This window comes from Mus musculus, chromosome 7 (genome assembly GCF_000001635.26).
Source record: "Mus musculus strain C57BL/6J chromosome 7, GRCm38.p6 C57BL/6J".
Lineage (NCBI taxonomy): Eukaryota > Metazoa > Chordata > Mammalia > Rodentia > Muridae > Mus > Mus musculus.
The window spans coordinates 61983914-61998483 of NC_000073.6; positions in this window are offsets into that span (position 1 = coordinate 61983914).

Sequence of the window (14570 nt, forward strand, 5' to 3'; positions counted from 1 at the left end):
TAGTACAGGAATTATACATTCATTCCTATGTATTAAAGAGGTTATATGTATAAATGAGATGTCATGTACAACAAATACTGTTTCAAAGCAGTGCTCTCCTACTTCTGATTCATTTGAGACTGTTTTCTATTCAAGCCTAGATAGCTAGCAAGATATGGGATTCACTCTGGCTCTCATCTTCAAAAGTTGGAATTGCATGTTCATAACAATGCTGTTTTTTTATGTGTACGCAAAAAATAAAACCCAGGTGTTTATATGTGAAAGGCATGTACAATTTTGCCTGAGCCATCCGCAACCCCTGCAGAGTTTGCCTTTAAAAGCAAAACAATTGATTGCTTTTAATTCTGAGCTCACACACATATTCAGTTAATGGAGACTTCTAGTCTTGTTCTATCCCAAATCTAATACTGTCCTGTAACTTCATATTAAGGTCTCAATGTATTTTTCTGAATATCTTGAAATTCGTAAGTGTTCATTTGTGCACTAAATATAAGTATTACAGGGGATGCTGCAATGTATCCCACATGTGGACATGCCTCTGTCAAAGTCCTCTCACTTTATTGAATGTGCTTAACAATAATCTTACAGACTTTTTAATTTGAAAAGCAGTAATTTAAATGAGAATGTTCCACTGTGCACTAGGGATGACTTTCTCCACATAGCATAGGATTGGATAATATTTGTGATCAGAAGAGTTCTTTTGTTTTGTAGTATCTAGGTAGTTTTTCCAAATTATAATATAGAGCAGCTTTATTGAAACAAGAATGACAAACATTGATAGTAATACTTATTTTACTCACACCCTCAACTGTCATTCCTTCCCTTCCACTCCTCTTGCCCAATCCTTTCCAGCTGTACCTCTTAACATGTCACACGTTCCTTCCTTTCTTCTTCCAGACTTGTCTTCTTTTTTCTACATTCTTTCTTCTTGCTTCCTCTTCTTGGTTTCGTTTTCTTACAAAATAGGCAAGGAAAATTCCAAGAACTTGTGAATATTGCCTGGTCTTAGAATAATCATAAGGTTCCAAATATAAAACATCAACAATGTCCCAATAAGTTTGATTGAGTTACTGAAATATATCATGCACATGAAACAAATGAAGGCTCTCCTGAGGAGGTTCAAGAGGCTTAAACAAAAGATATATTGATGTTGCCCTCAGTGTGACTGATAGATGGACCACATAAAGATGAAAGATGACCCCACTGTATTTCTAATAAACACCATGGGCAAAATAATATTGTATGGTAAATGTTCTTGGAAGCCAAATAACATGGATATAATACTAAACATAAAAATATGAAGAATATGTGTGTGTGTGTGTGTGTGTGTGTGTGTGTGTTGTGTGTTGTGTGTTGTGTATGGTACATCAAAGTTTTCTCCTGGGAAAATACACTCTAATTGACAGATCTTAGGGAAAGACACTTAAATTGCATAATTGACCCTCATTGTCAACACTATATATTCTCAAATAAGCAACCCAGACCTCTTATTTACTGGGTGACACCCTAGGTTTGTATAATGCTTCCTCCAATGCTACACCGAACATTGAAGTAAATGAAGAACGCAGAAAACACTAGTAGAATTTTTGACATCTCAACATATGAATAAGCTTTTCTAGGAATGCTTCTTCTTGTAATGACAATTTTGGAATTTTGATTTCTCTAAAACTCACAAAAATATTATAAGAATATGTTTTTGTTTTTATCCCAGGTGTGAGATATGGGGATGCTTCAGATTATCCATAGCAGGTTACTATCAGTTGCTTCATGCTTTAACATAGGTGTGATTTGTCTGGCTGCTGATAGTTTCTGTGATTGTGTAATGTTTAGAATTCAGAGGAGTTTGAGAGGGTATATAAATGCTAGGGTCCCAAGAGGCAGGGTGGGTGGATGATTGGTTTTGGTTGGTTGTTGGCTGTAGTTTGTTAGTAGTAGTGAGCAAAGAAGAAACAAGAAGATAAAGACATTAAGTATCATGACAGTGAAGTTCAAAATTGCCCCAAGGAACTCAATTTACCCAATTAGCAGGAAGTACCTGTAATATTGAACACTTTCTGACCCTTGAATCTATTCAGAGAACAATTTCCTTTCCCCTCTATCCTTTTTTTCTCCCCTATTAGTAGTTGAAATCATGGAAGAAAATGTTGACACAGGGTGGAATTAAGAAGAACCCATATAGTAGCCAAAGAGAACGATACCATCTCTCTTATTATCCAACACAAGTAACATGGATAACTCTCCTTGCTCTATGTTCTTAAGTGATAAAGTACTTCCATTACTGTACTTTGTGTTTTCTTAAGTGGCCGTCTTTTTTCAGGTGAAAAACAATCTTGACCATAAGTATTTTCCTTGCCATGAATCTCCTGGAAAATGAAAACAGAGGTGAATGAGTATCACAGAGGCTCTATAAGAGCATATGGCAATATTATGATCTAAATAACCCTCTTCAGAAAGAACTACTCTTTCAAGAGTTAGATATTCACGAAAAAGACAGTCCACAATATAAAGGAATGGGCTATAACATACATATACATCCTCCAACAACTTTCTACATCATAAATTATGAGGTGTGAGCATCAATTGATTTAAAGAGAAAGGTTCAGCTTAACTGAAAGAGTGGGACATATTTTATTGATATTGATGAACGCTTCTACCTTTACTACCATGCAGAGTACCATCTAGCATCATAAACTCAATGATATAAGTGGTATCTACAACAACAGTAACTCCTTATTAGGATGTGTGGAGTAAATAATAGCACTGGCAGTAATCTATGATGTATCAGAGAGGAACTGCCAATGGGATCCATTTTCTAAATAACCCAATAAAATTTATCCAATTCTTTCCACTGGCTGTTTAATTCAGTGACGATAATGTATAGTTACAACATTATTTCCCCCCATTATATGTGGTGACTACATTTAGAGTGTGTGTCTATAAGCTTCTACAGTAATAAATACAAATCAAATGTGTAGATTCATGCCAAATAATATTCCAAAAATGAGAAGAGGAAGAGACACAAAATCCCATTCCTAATAGAGAAGCAATTTGCAGCTGACACTGGAACATAAAGAGAAAATCACTTTTCTCTAATGAAATGTCAATAAACTACACTACAGCTCAGAGTCTATGCCCAACAGTACTTAGCCTACACACATAGAAAATATGTTAGTTTTTGTGAGTGTGTTTTATTTTGATATTTATTTGTCTTATTGGTCCTGTTGATTTTGATTTTAGTGTTGTTTGTTTGATCGTTTTATGTTTTTGTTTTTATTTTGCTTTGTTTTTGAGAAGGTTGTTTGAGGTCTTATTTTGTCACTCAACCTTTGAGCACATAGAAACTAGAACCTAGTTTTCTCATACAAAATTTAAATGATGTGTGGGAAAATGTCACATCATTACACCAAATGTTTTATCAATTACCCAGGAGGGTAGTGAATAATGCAATAGCCTTGTAATCTGTACTGACACAGTTGCAGCTTTATCCCCCACAGAGAAGTGAGTATTAAAAAGAAAGGCAAGAGTGAGTTAATATACTATCCTAATAATGAGGGTTCTCCAGACAAGATAAAATTTAACAAGGCCTAGAGAATTTCGGGGTCAGTGACACTACATTATTCTTGAAGCCTGTCAAGAGTTAATAACCCCCTGGTGCTATTAACACTAAAGTGTAAAGCTCTTGCCTGGCACAAAGCTGATCCAAGGAGGGGATGCTAATTTCTAGTGTAAACATTTATCTGATTCTTGCAAATTTCCTTTGAAGTCACTCCTCTTGCATCTGTGCTAATCTCTAGTGTAAACATTTATCTGGTTCCTTTTGAAGTCACTCTTCTTACACCTGGAAAACTTCAATGTGCCTCCCTACTCCACTTTGCTTTTGGGTTCTATCCTTTAAAAATGACTCTGAGATAGCTGCCTCGAGTGAGGCTACGCCAGTGCCTGGCAAATACAGAAGTGGATGCTCACAGTCATCTATAGGATGGAACACAGGGCCCCCAATGGAGGAGCTAGAGAAAGTACCCAAGGAGTTGAAGGGTCTGCAACCCTATAGGTGGAACAACAATATGAACTAACCAGTACCCCCAGAGCTTGTTTCTCTAGCTGCATATGTAGCAGAAGATGGCCTAGTTGGCCATCATTGGGAAGAGAGCCCCTTGGTCTTGAAAACTTTATATGCCTCAGTACAGGGGAACGTCAGGGCCAAGAAGTGGGAATAGGTAGGTAGGGGAGCAGGATGGGGAGAGGGTATAGGGAACTTTAGGGACAGCATTTGAAATGTAAATCAAGGAAATTTCTAATAAAAAGGAAGAAGGAAAATGCTATGGGGAACAGAGCTAAACAAAGAATTCTCAAAAGAGGAATCTCGAATGGCAAAAAAAAAACCAAAAAAACAAACAAACAAACAAACAAAAACACCTAAAGAAATGCTCAACATCCTTAGTCATCAGGGAAATGCAAATCAAAATGACCCTGAGATTCCAACTTACTCCAATCAGAATGGCTAAGATAAAAAATCAGGGACATCAGATGCAGTCAGGGATGTGGAGAAAGAGGAATGCTCCTCCATTCCTGGTAGGATCACAAGCTGGAACAACAACTTTGGAAACCTTTCTGGTGTTTACTCAGAAAAGTGGAAATAGTTCTACCTGAAGACCTAGCATACCCAAAAGATGTTCCAACATATAACAATGATACATGTTCCACTATGTTCATAACAGCCTTATTTATAATAGCCAAAAGCTGGAAAGAAGGACATAGCCTAATAAAACAACACAGCAATGCACAGAAGGGCTCAAAACGACTGAAATGGCAAGTGGGTAGACTGCAGTGGTCTGCACTAGGTTGTCTGTATATGCTGTGCCTATTAGCTGGATATTTTTTAGGACTCCTACCTATGGGTGTGTGTGTGTGTGTGTGTGTGTGTGTGTGTGTGTGTGTGTGTGTGTGTATTTGACTTTTTTTCTGCCCTTAGGAAACTTATCCTCCTTGTCCAGCCTCAGTGTGAGGATTTTCCTTCTATTTTATTTTACTTTATTTTATTTTATTTTATTTTATTTTATTTTATTTTATAGTGTTTGGTTGTTGACTCTTGAAATCTCTTAATTTATGAAAGTAGACAGAGGCAGAGTGGATCTGGGGTAGAGGAGAAGTCAGAGAGTGCTGGAAGGAGTAGAGGTGTGGGAAATGTAGCAGAGTACTGGCTTATCTTGAGGGAAGGTGCTTGGTCCTGTGGAGGCTTGATGCCCCAGAGAAAGACAATGCTAGAGCAGTGATGTTGGAGGGGTGGGTGGGTGAGCACCCCCTTAGAGGTAAAGAGGAAGTTGAATTGAATGGAGCGTTTCATGGATGGGGGACCAGGAATGAGGATAAAATTTGAAATGTAAACAAATACAATGATTAATAAAAAAAACCGTTAAGAACAAAAATATTAAAAGGATAGAAGAAAAAAAAAGAAAGTATATTAAGGGGAAAAGGCCTAGTAACATGTAAGGGCAACATATATGAGTTACATCAGACTTCTCAAGAGAAAGGTTAAAGACAGAAGATCTTGGACTGCTGTGATGAAGACAACAGATGCCAACCCAACTACCATACCAAGCAAAATCTCAATCAACATAGATAGAGAAACCAAGATATTGTACTACAAAACCAAATTTAAACAAGAGATTTCAACTATTCCAGCCCTATAGAGGTTACTACTAGATGACATATTCAATACAAGAAGGGTAACTACACTCCAAAAAAAAAAAAAAAAAAAACAAAAAAAAAAAACAAAAAAAAAAAAACAAAGAAATTAATCATCTCACAAGGAATCCAAAAGAACAGTATAAAACACACACACACACACGCAAATAACAGAAACTAACAATCAATGATCTTTAATATGCCTAAACATCAATGGAGTTAATTCAGAGATAAAATGTCACAGGTTGCAGCTGGAGAGATGGCTCAGTGGTTATGAGCACTGACTGCTCTTCCACAGGTCCTGGGGTCAATTTCCAGCAACTACATGGTAGCTCACAAAAAAACTGTAGTGGGATCTGATGCCCTCTTTTGGTATGTCTGAAGATGCTATAGTGTACTTATATAACATAAAATAAATAAATCTTTTTAAAAAGAGAGATACAGGCTGACAGACTGGATATTCAAACAGAATGCATCATTTTGCTGAATACAGTAAACATACCTAAGAAATGACAACAGACACTGAGAGTGAAGGCCTGGAAAAAAAGTTTTCCAATCAAACAGTCCCAAGATACAAGCTTGAGTTACCATTTTAGCATCCAATAAAATAGAATTTCAACCATAAGTAATCAAAAGAGTTAGGGAAGGACACTTCATACTCATCAAAGAAAAAAATCCACCAATATTGAGTCTCAATTTGGAACACCTGTGCCCCTAATGCAAGGGCACCCTTTTTCCATAAAAGAAACACTACATCACAAATAAATAAAATGAAAACAGAGAAAAGATTGGATTTAGTAGAAAAAAAGCATAGGCATTATGAGTCAATGGGGCCTAAGATTTTCATCTAGTCAAATAATTTTGTTGATCCTTCATTACTTCTAGGTGTTATTGGCAATAGCTTAACTGCAACTGGGTCAGTGATACTTGAGATTACCAAGTTTAGCTAAAATGTGCTAGAATGTATTTACCTGAGAAAACTGTTAACTCCTCATCAGACAATGGGAATTTATTTTCTTCATAGTCTGACTTTCTCAGTGCTGCAAAATAGACCTGAAATTTGTGTAACCAAAAACACTTCCTACAATTGAGTCATATCATGAGGCTCTAAAGTACATTTTCTTGCCATTTTTTCTCTTATCTTTCATTACCTTTAGAACTTCTAAAGCAGTGTTTTTCAACATTCCTAAGGCTGCAAACCTTTAATACATTTCCTCATGTCATGGACCCTAAACCATAAAATTATTTTTGTTGCTACTTTTTAACTTTAATTTTTCTAATGTTTTGAATCATAAATGTAAATACCTGTGTTTTTTGATAGTCCTATGTGACATTGTAAAAGGTCCATTCTACCCTCAAAGATATAACAAACCCAGAAGTTAGCATGTTCTAGAGCACCTAATGTTTATCAAAATTCCAGCCTAAGGTATTTTAAAATGAATATGGAATGAGTGATCCTGAAATTTAAAAAAAGGAAAAAGAAAAAAGAAAAATCACATGTGTGAAGGAAACCCCTGAAATTTCAGAGCTGCTGTAGTCTTACAGAGTACGACTGTCTCATGCTGTACATTGTTCCATCAGCCACACTACACTTCATTGCAGTTCATATACCTCAACCCTTTTGGAGCCCACCAACTAGTAAACACAAACTAGTAAACACCAACTAGTAAACACAAGGGTTCCCAAGTACTTGTTTTATGTTGAGCAATAATTCTTTGAGAGAACACACTTTTGTCTCTCTACTTGAAATAACCATGGAAGAACAACGGCAAGCCTTCAGTAACCATGTGACTTCCAGACAGTGGTTAAAGCTCTGTGGAGATTTTAGCATCCAAGAAAAATTCCCTACATAGAAACACTTCTTTACATATTAACAGACTCTGTTCCTTTTACTTAATTTCAGGCCATTCCAACCTTGAATTAAAAAAAAAAAAGGTTTAAAGGTTTAGTATGATTTTCTTCATATGTCAGAAAAATTTTGACTATTTCAAAGTTTTCTTTGATGCTAGTGTGAAAACCTAAAGCAATGTGGAATTTAATCAAGTTTTTCTGACCCCCAAACTATCTATCTTTATCTGCCTGTGGTTAGCAATTCACAGAGTATAGCCTCAAGATCAAAGCTTGGAGTAAGGAGGAACTCAGCTGTGGAATGACTATGTACATGGATCCTTTCTGTATTTATTTAGAGTGAAATCTGCCTATTGTCACCCAACCCAGGAAAGCAAAGGTTTCCTTAAGCTCCAGACTACAAGCATTGTTCTTCTCCCTGGACTCAGAATGGGAATTCTCCACACTTCCAGAACCAAAGCTCACGGATCCATCTGAGCACAGTCCTCCTCTTTTCCTCATTGTTATTGGAGTTAGAGACTGAAGTTGGAAATTCAAACTTTCAGACCCATGATGCAAAGGTTCCCCTTTCAGAGGGGTGCTCTGAAATGGGTGCCTGATAGTAAAGGCCACATCCAAGTCCTTCACCATGATTTCCATTCAAGTATAAAAACTGAAGTATAGAACTTCTAAAATCCTTGATGAAAGTTGTAGAAACAAACCTTGAAGAAACTCTGCTAGACCTTGACAAATTCAGGCACTCTTTTGCTGAGTGATAATGCCTATGCCTTCCTTGTTGAAAGAAACAGTCTTTTCTATCAATGTCAGACTGGCCTCTTTCCTGCCTTTCATCACTTTGCACTGCCTCAGCAATCTAACATCTATTATTAGATAGAGTAAAGGAAGCCCTGAGGCCTGCACACCAACCTCGATTGTTCTCATTCACTTGCTTATACTGGGGCCCTGTTGGGCCAGCAGAGCCATCTGTCCTTTAGTGATTTCTTTCAGTTTCAATCCATACCATTTTCTCCTCTCATGTCCCTCTGTGTTTTTCAGGCACAGTCTGCCCTCTAGATGGGAGGGATTTCTCCATTCAACCAGACTGTTCATCAAAAACCTCCAAAAATGTGGGACAATATAACCCCATGGGACCTAACTAGAAGGCAGCAGTTTAGGTCTCAAGGGATAAAAAGTCTCCTTTTGAGATTTGTTCTATGACTGTGATGGCTTTGAATGAATCCTGTGGTCCCCTGACTCCTCAAAGTTACCAATTTTAGGGACACTCCTTCTACATTCTAGGCACATTTAGGAAATATAATTTAGGGAGGAATCTCTGAGGGGGTATATTTTGACCCATTTTTATCTTAGATTCACAACTTCTGTGGTATCCTAATCACATGCCCTTAGCCTGTCTTCAAAATTTTGGAAAAAAAAAAACTAAACTAAATAAAGGAAAAGCAAACAAACAAACAATTACCACCTATGTTCAGCTATCATTTTCAATCTGGCCTGGATATACAGTGGACAATGACCACTGTTGGCCTGAAATTGAGTCTTTAAATCTTAATTTTTAACCTGTCTAGATAATTTGATATGAAATGGATAAGAATTAACAGCTCCTACTCACTCTTCTCTTCCCTACTACTCAGATCCCTCTTTCAACCTATCTCAGAGCCTTAAATTAAGTAATTCCTGTATTCCCTTCTCTGGAAAAAAACAATCCTATGGCTCATGGAAAGTAAGGCATAAATTCAAGATACTGTCCCAGCATTGGCAGCCTGTCACAAATGACAGGTGATGGCAACAAGATCTGTGGAGCAGTCACTGAGAATTTAAGTGGGACTGGTACTCTCTACCTCTGCAGAGACTCTAGGGATCCCAGAAGCCTTGTCAGACAATGAGTCCAGGGCTTCACATCAAAATAGTTATAGAATAAAGACATATTTTTCTATGCATGGCAAGTTTCTTTTCTTTGTGGAGAAAGCTCCTTGGCTAAAATATTTTATCAGGGCTCCCTAAATTCTGTAAGATGATATAAACATGAATTTAATTATGACTATGAGGAAAAAAATAGATGAAACAACAAAAACAAGCAAAAAACAAAACAAAACAAAACAAAACAAAAAAGCAAACACACACACAAACACATTGTGATGGTTTATATGTTCTTGGACCAGGGAGTGGCACCATCTGGAGGTGTGGCCTTGATGGAATAGGTGTAACCTGGTTGGAATAGGTGTGTCACTGTGGGTGTGTGCTTAAGATTCTCACCCCAGTTGCCTGGAAGTCAGTCTTCCACTAGAAGCCTTTGGATGAAGACATAGAACTCTCAGCTCTGCCTGCACCATGACAGCCTGGATGCTGCCATGTTCACACCTTGATGATAATGGACTGAACCTCTGAACCCGTAAGCTAGCCCTAATTAAATGTTGCTTTTTATAATACTTGCCTTGGTCATGGTGTCTATTCACAGCAGTAAAACCCTAACTAAAACACACATACACAAACCCTCCACATGCTGCATAATTCATAAAGTCTCCTAAGTGTACTAGCTGCTCATATTATGAATACTAATCTAATGACATGCCTCAAAAACTGTTTGTGTGAGATTATCTACACACCCACACATAGATACTGGAAACCTGCCACCATTTGGTTCTGATTGGTAAATAATGATGCTGTCAGCCAATGGCTAGGAAGTGCATACAGAGGCAGGACTTAAGAATTTCCCAGGGTTAGGAGAGAGTGAAAGGAGGGAGAAGGAGAACTGCTGTGCCTGGAGGAGAGGAGAGAGGTCGTGCCTGAGAAGAGTGAAGGACAGGGAGGTATAGTCTGCATGGGAGGGAGCCAGGAGAGTGGAGCTCAGTTGGGTAGCCATCTTGGTATAGAGCAGCCAGGTAGATTAGAGAATTTAATAAGGATTATTGGCTGGAGGTAGATTAACCACATGGAAGTTAGGAAGTGGCCCAGCTATTACACTGATTAAGGCATGATCAAATATAAAGGCTGTGTGTGGGTCTTTCATTCAGGAACTTAAACCACTGAGGTAGGTAGCAGACACTGCCACTAGGATTTATACATAAAAAAAATAATGGTATACCTATGTTTTATATAAGGGCCAATTTTTAATAGCAAGTACATACATATGTTGATTTATTGCATTACTTTAGATATATTATTTGTAATCTTTTATTAATGTGATGTTGCATACTATCATTTTTTAATTTTATTTTATTTGTAATTCATTTTTACACTCCATATTCCATTCCCTGCTCCTCCCCATCTACTGCTCCACATCCCATACTTCCTCCTCACCCCATGCCATCTCCACATGGATGCCCACACCCCCACGTGGATGCCCTCAGCCCCAACCCCACCTGATCTCTAAACTCCATGGGGCCTCCAGTCTCTTGAGGGTTAGGTGTATCATCTCTGGATGAAGACTGACCTAGAAGTCCTGTTCGTTGTGGGGTCTCATATCAGCTGGTGTGCATACTATCTTTTAAGTTGAATGATTCCCATCGATAGAGGTCTAGCTCTTCCTGTTTAAAATAATTATAGCTGAACACATTAATATACCTTCAAAAAATAAGTGATAGGTAGGATATGGGACCTTTACCTGAGTGTGTAGTCAGTCCTCTTGGTGGTTATCTACAACTTTATTATAATTATATGAGACCTCAAGGTTGTCTGGAAAACTTCAGGTGTACAAGGTAAAACATAAAAGTGGAGGAAGGGCCGATTTATTCAATAATGAAAAAGACTTTACATACACTGAACGTGCAACCAAGATATTGCCTAAGCATCTTTTCTAGACATAGCTTCTTAAAAAAATTGGTATATTTGTTATTGCAATGTATTATTTTATTTAACATTTTAATCAAGAAAAAATACATATGTGCACACATATGTATGGCTAAAAATAAATAAAGGTGTTTACTTCTTTGGATTCCTCTCTCACTTTTCATTTCTTTTAGAAATAAACACCAATTCAAGGTCATGAATATCATTGAAGCTCTTCCCAAAATACAAATATTCTTTCTTTTAGGATATGTAAGACCATTAAGACATACCTTTAAAAGCTATATAATTGTAAACAGGGAAAAGTTTGCTTTGACCTTGTAACAAATAATGGGTTAATAATAAAAGCAACTTAGATTCAAATGCTGTTTAGGGAAATGAAAAGAAAAATATAGATATGAGGAAAATATTGAAATTTATGTGAAATATAAGGTTTGTTTTAATTTTTTAAAGTTAAAATATGTTATTTAAAGTGGATTTTTCTATGAAGATGATTTCATCCTAATAAGAAAAATAATAACAGTAATAGATAAAAAACAAACCATGTACGAATAGGCCAAGTCTCAGAAGGTCTGAGTAAACTACAAAAGTTCATGGAAAACAGAACTTTAGGATGATGTATGCTTGACAGCTAAGAGTTATAAATTTCTAAGGTTATAATGCTTTATTCACCATAATAAAAACTAATCCAACATATGCATACCTAATGATGTCTGGCCTTATTAAGCTTCAGTAATTTGGTGAAACTTAGTCAGATAAAAATTGTTATATTATTTTAAAAGTTATGCTATGAAAGGATCAGGAAAGGGAGTTTCCCAGTCTCTCCTTAGATTGTGTTCATTCTCAAAGTATATTTTTCTACCAAGACTGTACAATGCAAAACCATAATTTTTGAGTCTTGGAAACTGTCACAAAGATAAAATTATAAAATATTAATCTTTTAAGAATTACTAATTTATTTTATACTATTACAACAGAGATTACTAAGACATAAAATTAAATGGCCAGTCACCTTATAAATCAACAATTTATTTAATGTGTTTAGAACTATGTTTGTAGCCATAGGAAGTATAAATGTAATTCATTAAGGAAACAAGCTTGAAAGGGAAGAGAAACTCATAACTCACATTATAGAGTCTACTGTACGTATTGTTAAAGTTCAATCTAAAAGAATTAACTCATTCAAAGTCAGTTATGAAAACTGGTTAGGAATAAATGAATGTCTGAATAAAATGGATTAAATTTACCAATTTACACTTGCACAGCAGAACATCCTGAAACTCATGTAGGACTATTTACTTTGGGATATGACATAGTCCCACCAGAGTAATATATATGCTAGTCTTACTACAGGATAAGGATACTTGGGAAATTAATAGCAGCTGGATGCCTATTGGTTCTATCTCCAGCTGTGTTGAGCAGACAAGTTCTAGCAATTTATGCCAGATAAAGAAAACCCCACATTTTCTATAGGAAAGTTGAATCACTACTCATATTCCACATGGGGATGAATTCTCTGGCTCAGTGTAGGATAAATTGACACAAACTGGTCATAAATAGGATGCTGTGAGCAGGGGAGTCATGTACATTAGCTTACAACACAACTAGTAAGAGATCTGCATAGTTCAATCTTGGTATAACATTTACCCTGGCTTTCAATTCTTCCTCTGAACAAACTTAATTCCATGGTCGATATCTTAGCTGCCCATGTTGCCTGACTAAGTTTGAATACCAGATAATCTGTTATCAAACTTACAGCTTTGGGTAATTATTCAGAATATTAAGGTGGTAAATTTGGATCTTTGTGAGAGAATCATATAAAAATGACTCAATAGAATTCTATGTGTTTTCTAAAATTTCAATCAAATGCTGTATTTAACGGGCATCCTTTACAAATCTTTCAGGTGTTTGTCCCCTATGCAGGAGTCTGAGAGCTAATTATAGTTACCTTGTCCTTCTAAAAAACTCTTATACATCCAGGTCCCTCTCTCCAGCTGTGCCTTATGATTACTTTGGTCTCCTTCTAAGTTGAGGTGTGGGTGAAAATAAGGGGGACAAAAGGGGGCAGTATCAGGTATAGGGTGAAACAGGAGAGAAGCCCTGACTATCAGGAGAATGAATAAAAACATGCATGAGAGTGGGGTCAGGGACAGGAGAAACTTCTAGAAAGTTCCAGACTAGGTGTGTGAGAGGATCCCAGGACCCAATGGGTATCTCCTTCCAGTAGATAGACATGGCCCCCCGTTGAGGGATGGGCCCATCCACCATCTCAAAATATTTGACCCAGAATTGTTCCTGTCTAAAGGAAATGCAGGGACAAAAGTTGAGCAGAAACTGAAGGAAAGTCCATCCAGAGACTGCCTCAAATTGGGATCTATTCCATGCAAGGCAACAAACCCTCACACTATTGCCGATGCCATGTTGTGCTTACAGACAATAGCCTGGCATGGCTGTCCTCTGAGAGGCTCTACCAGCACCTGACTGAGACAGATGCAGATGCTTATTGCCAACCATTGGAATGAGTTCAGGGAAAACTATGGAAGAGTTAGGGAAGGACTGAAGGAGCTGAAGGGGATTTCAATCAGAAACAAAGAACTACAGTACTGCAGAACTAACCTGAGTACACAGAACTAACCTAATACCTCAGAGCACTCGGGGATTAAGCTATCAACCAAATATCATATATGGGGTGGTCTGTGTCCTCTGCAGAAGACTCCCTTGTCTAGCCTCAGTGAGAGCAGATGTGCTTGGTCTGTGGAGGCTTGATGCCCCAGAGAAGGGTCATAAAAAAAGAAGTGAGGTGGGAGTGGGTGGGTGGTAAGGGAGCACACTCTTATAGGTAAAGGGGAGGGGGCATGTGGTGGGGTCTCATGGATGGGGAACCAGGAAGGACTATAAATTTTGAAATGTAACTAAATATAATAATTTATATTATAGTAATATTAAACTTTTATACTTGGTCCAGCAAGTTCTCCAACTCTTTTACCTGGCTAAGCAAAATTTATGTTAATCATGATGTTGAACTCTTAATGATTCCCTCAGGATTGTAATACAGAGAACCAATAGATGATTTTAAACTTATTCTGGCTAATGAAAAATGTTTCAAGCTCTTCCCCTAAACCTTCTATCTTGTGATCAACAACAATGGTAGAAATAATCAGTTTTGCTAAAACCTATTTAAAAGCCTGGAAAATATTGCTGAGATTTTTTCCAACCTGTTTTCTTCATTCAATAAAGGATAAACTACCCTAAATATC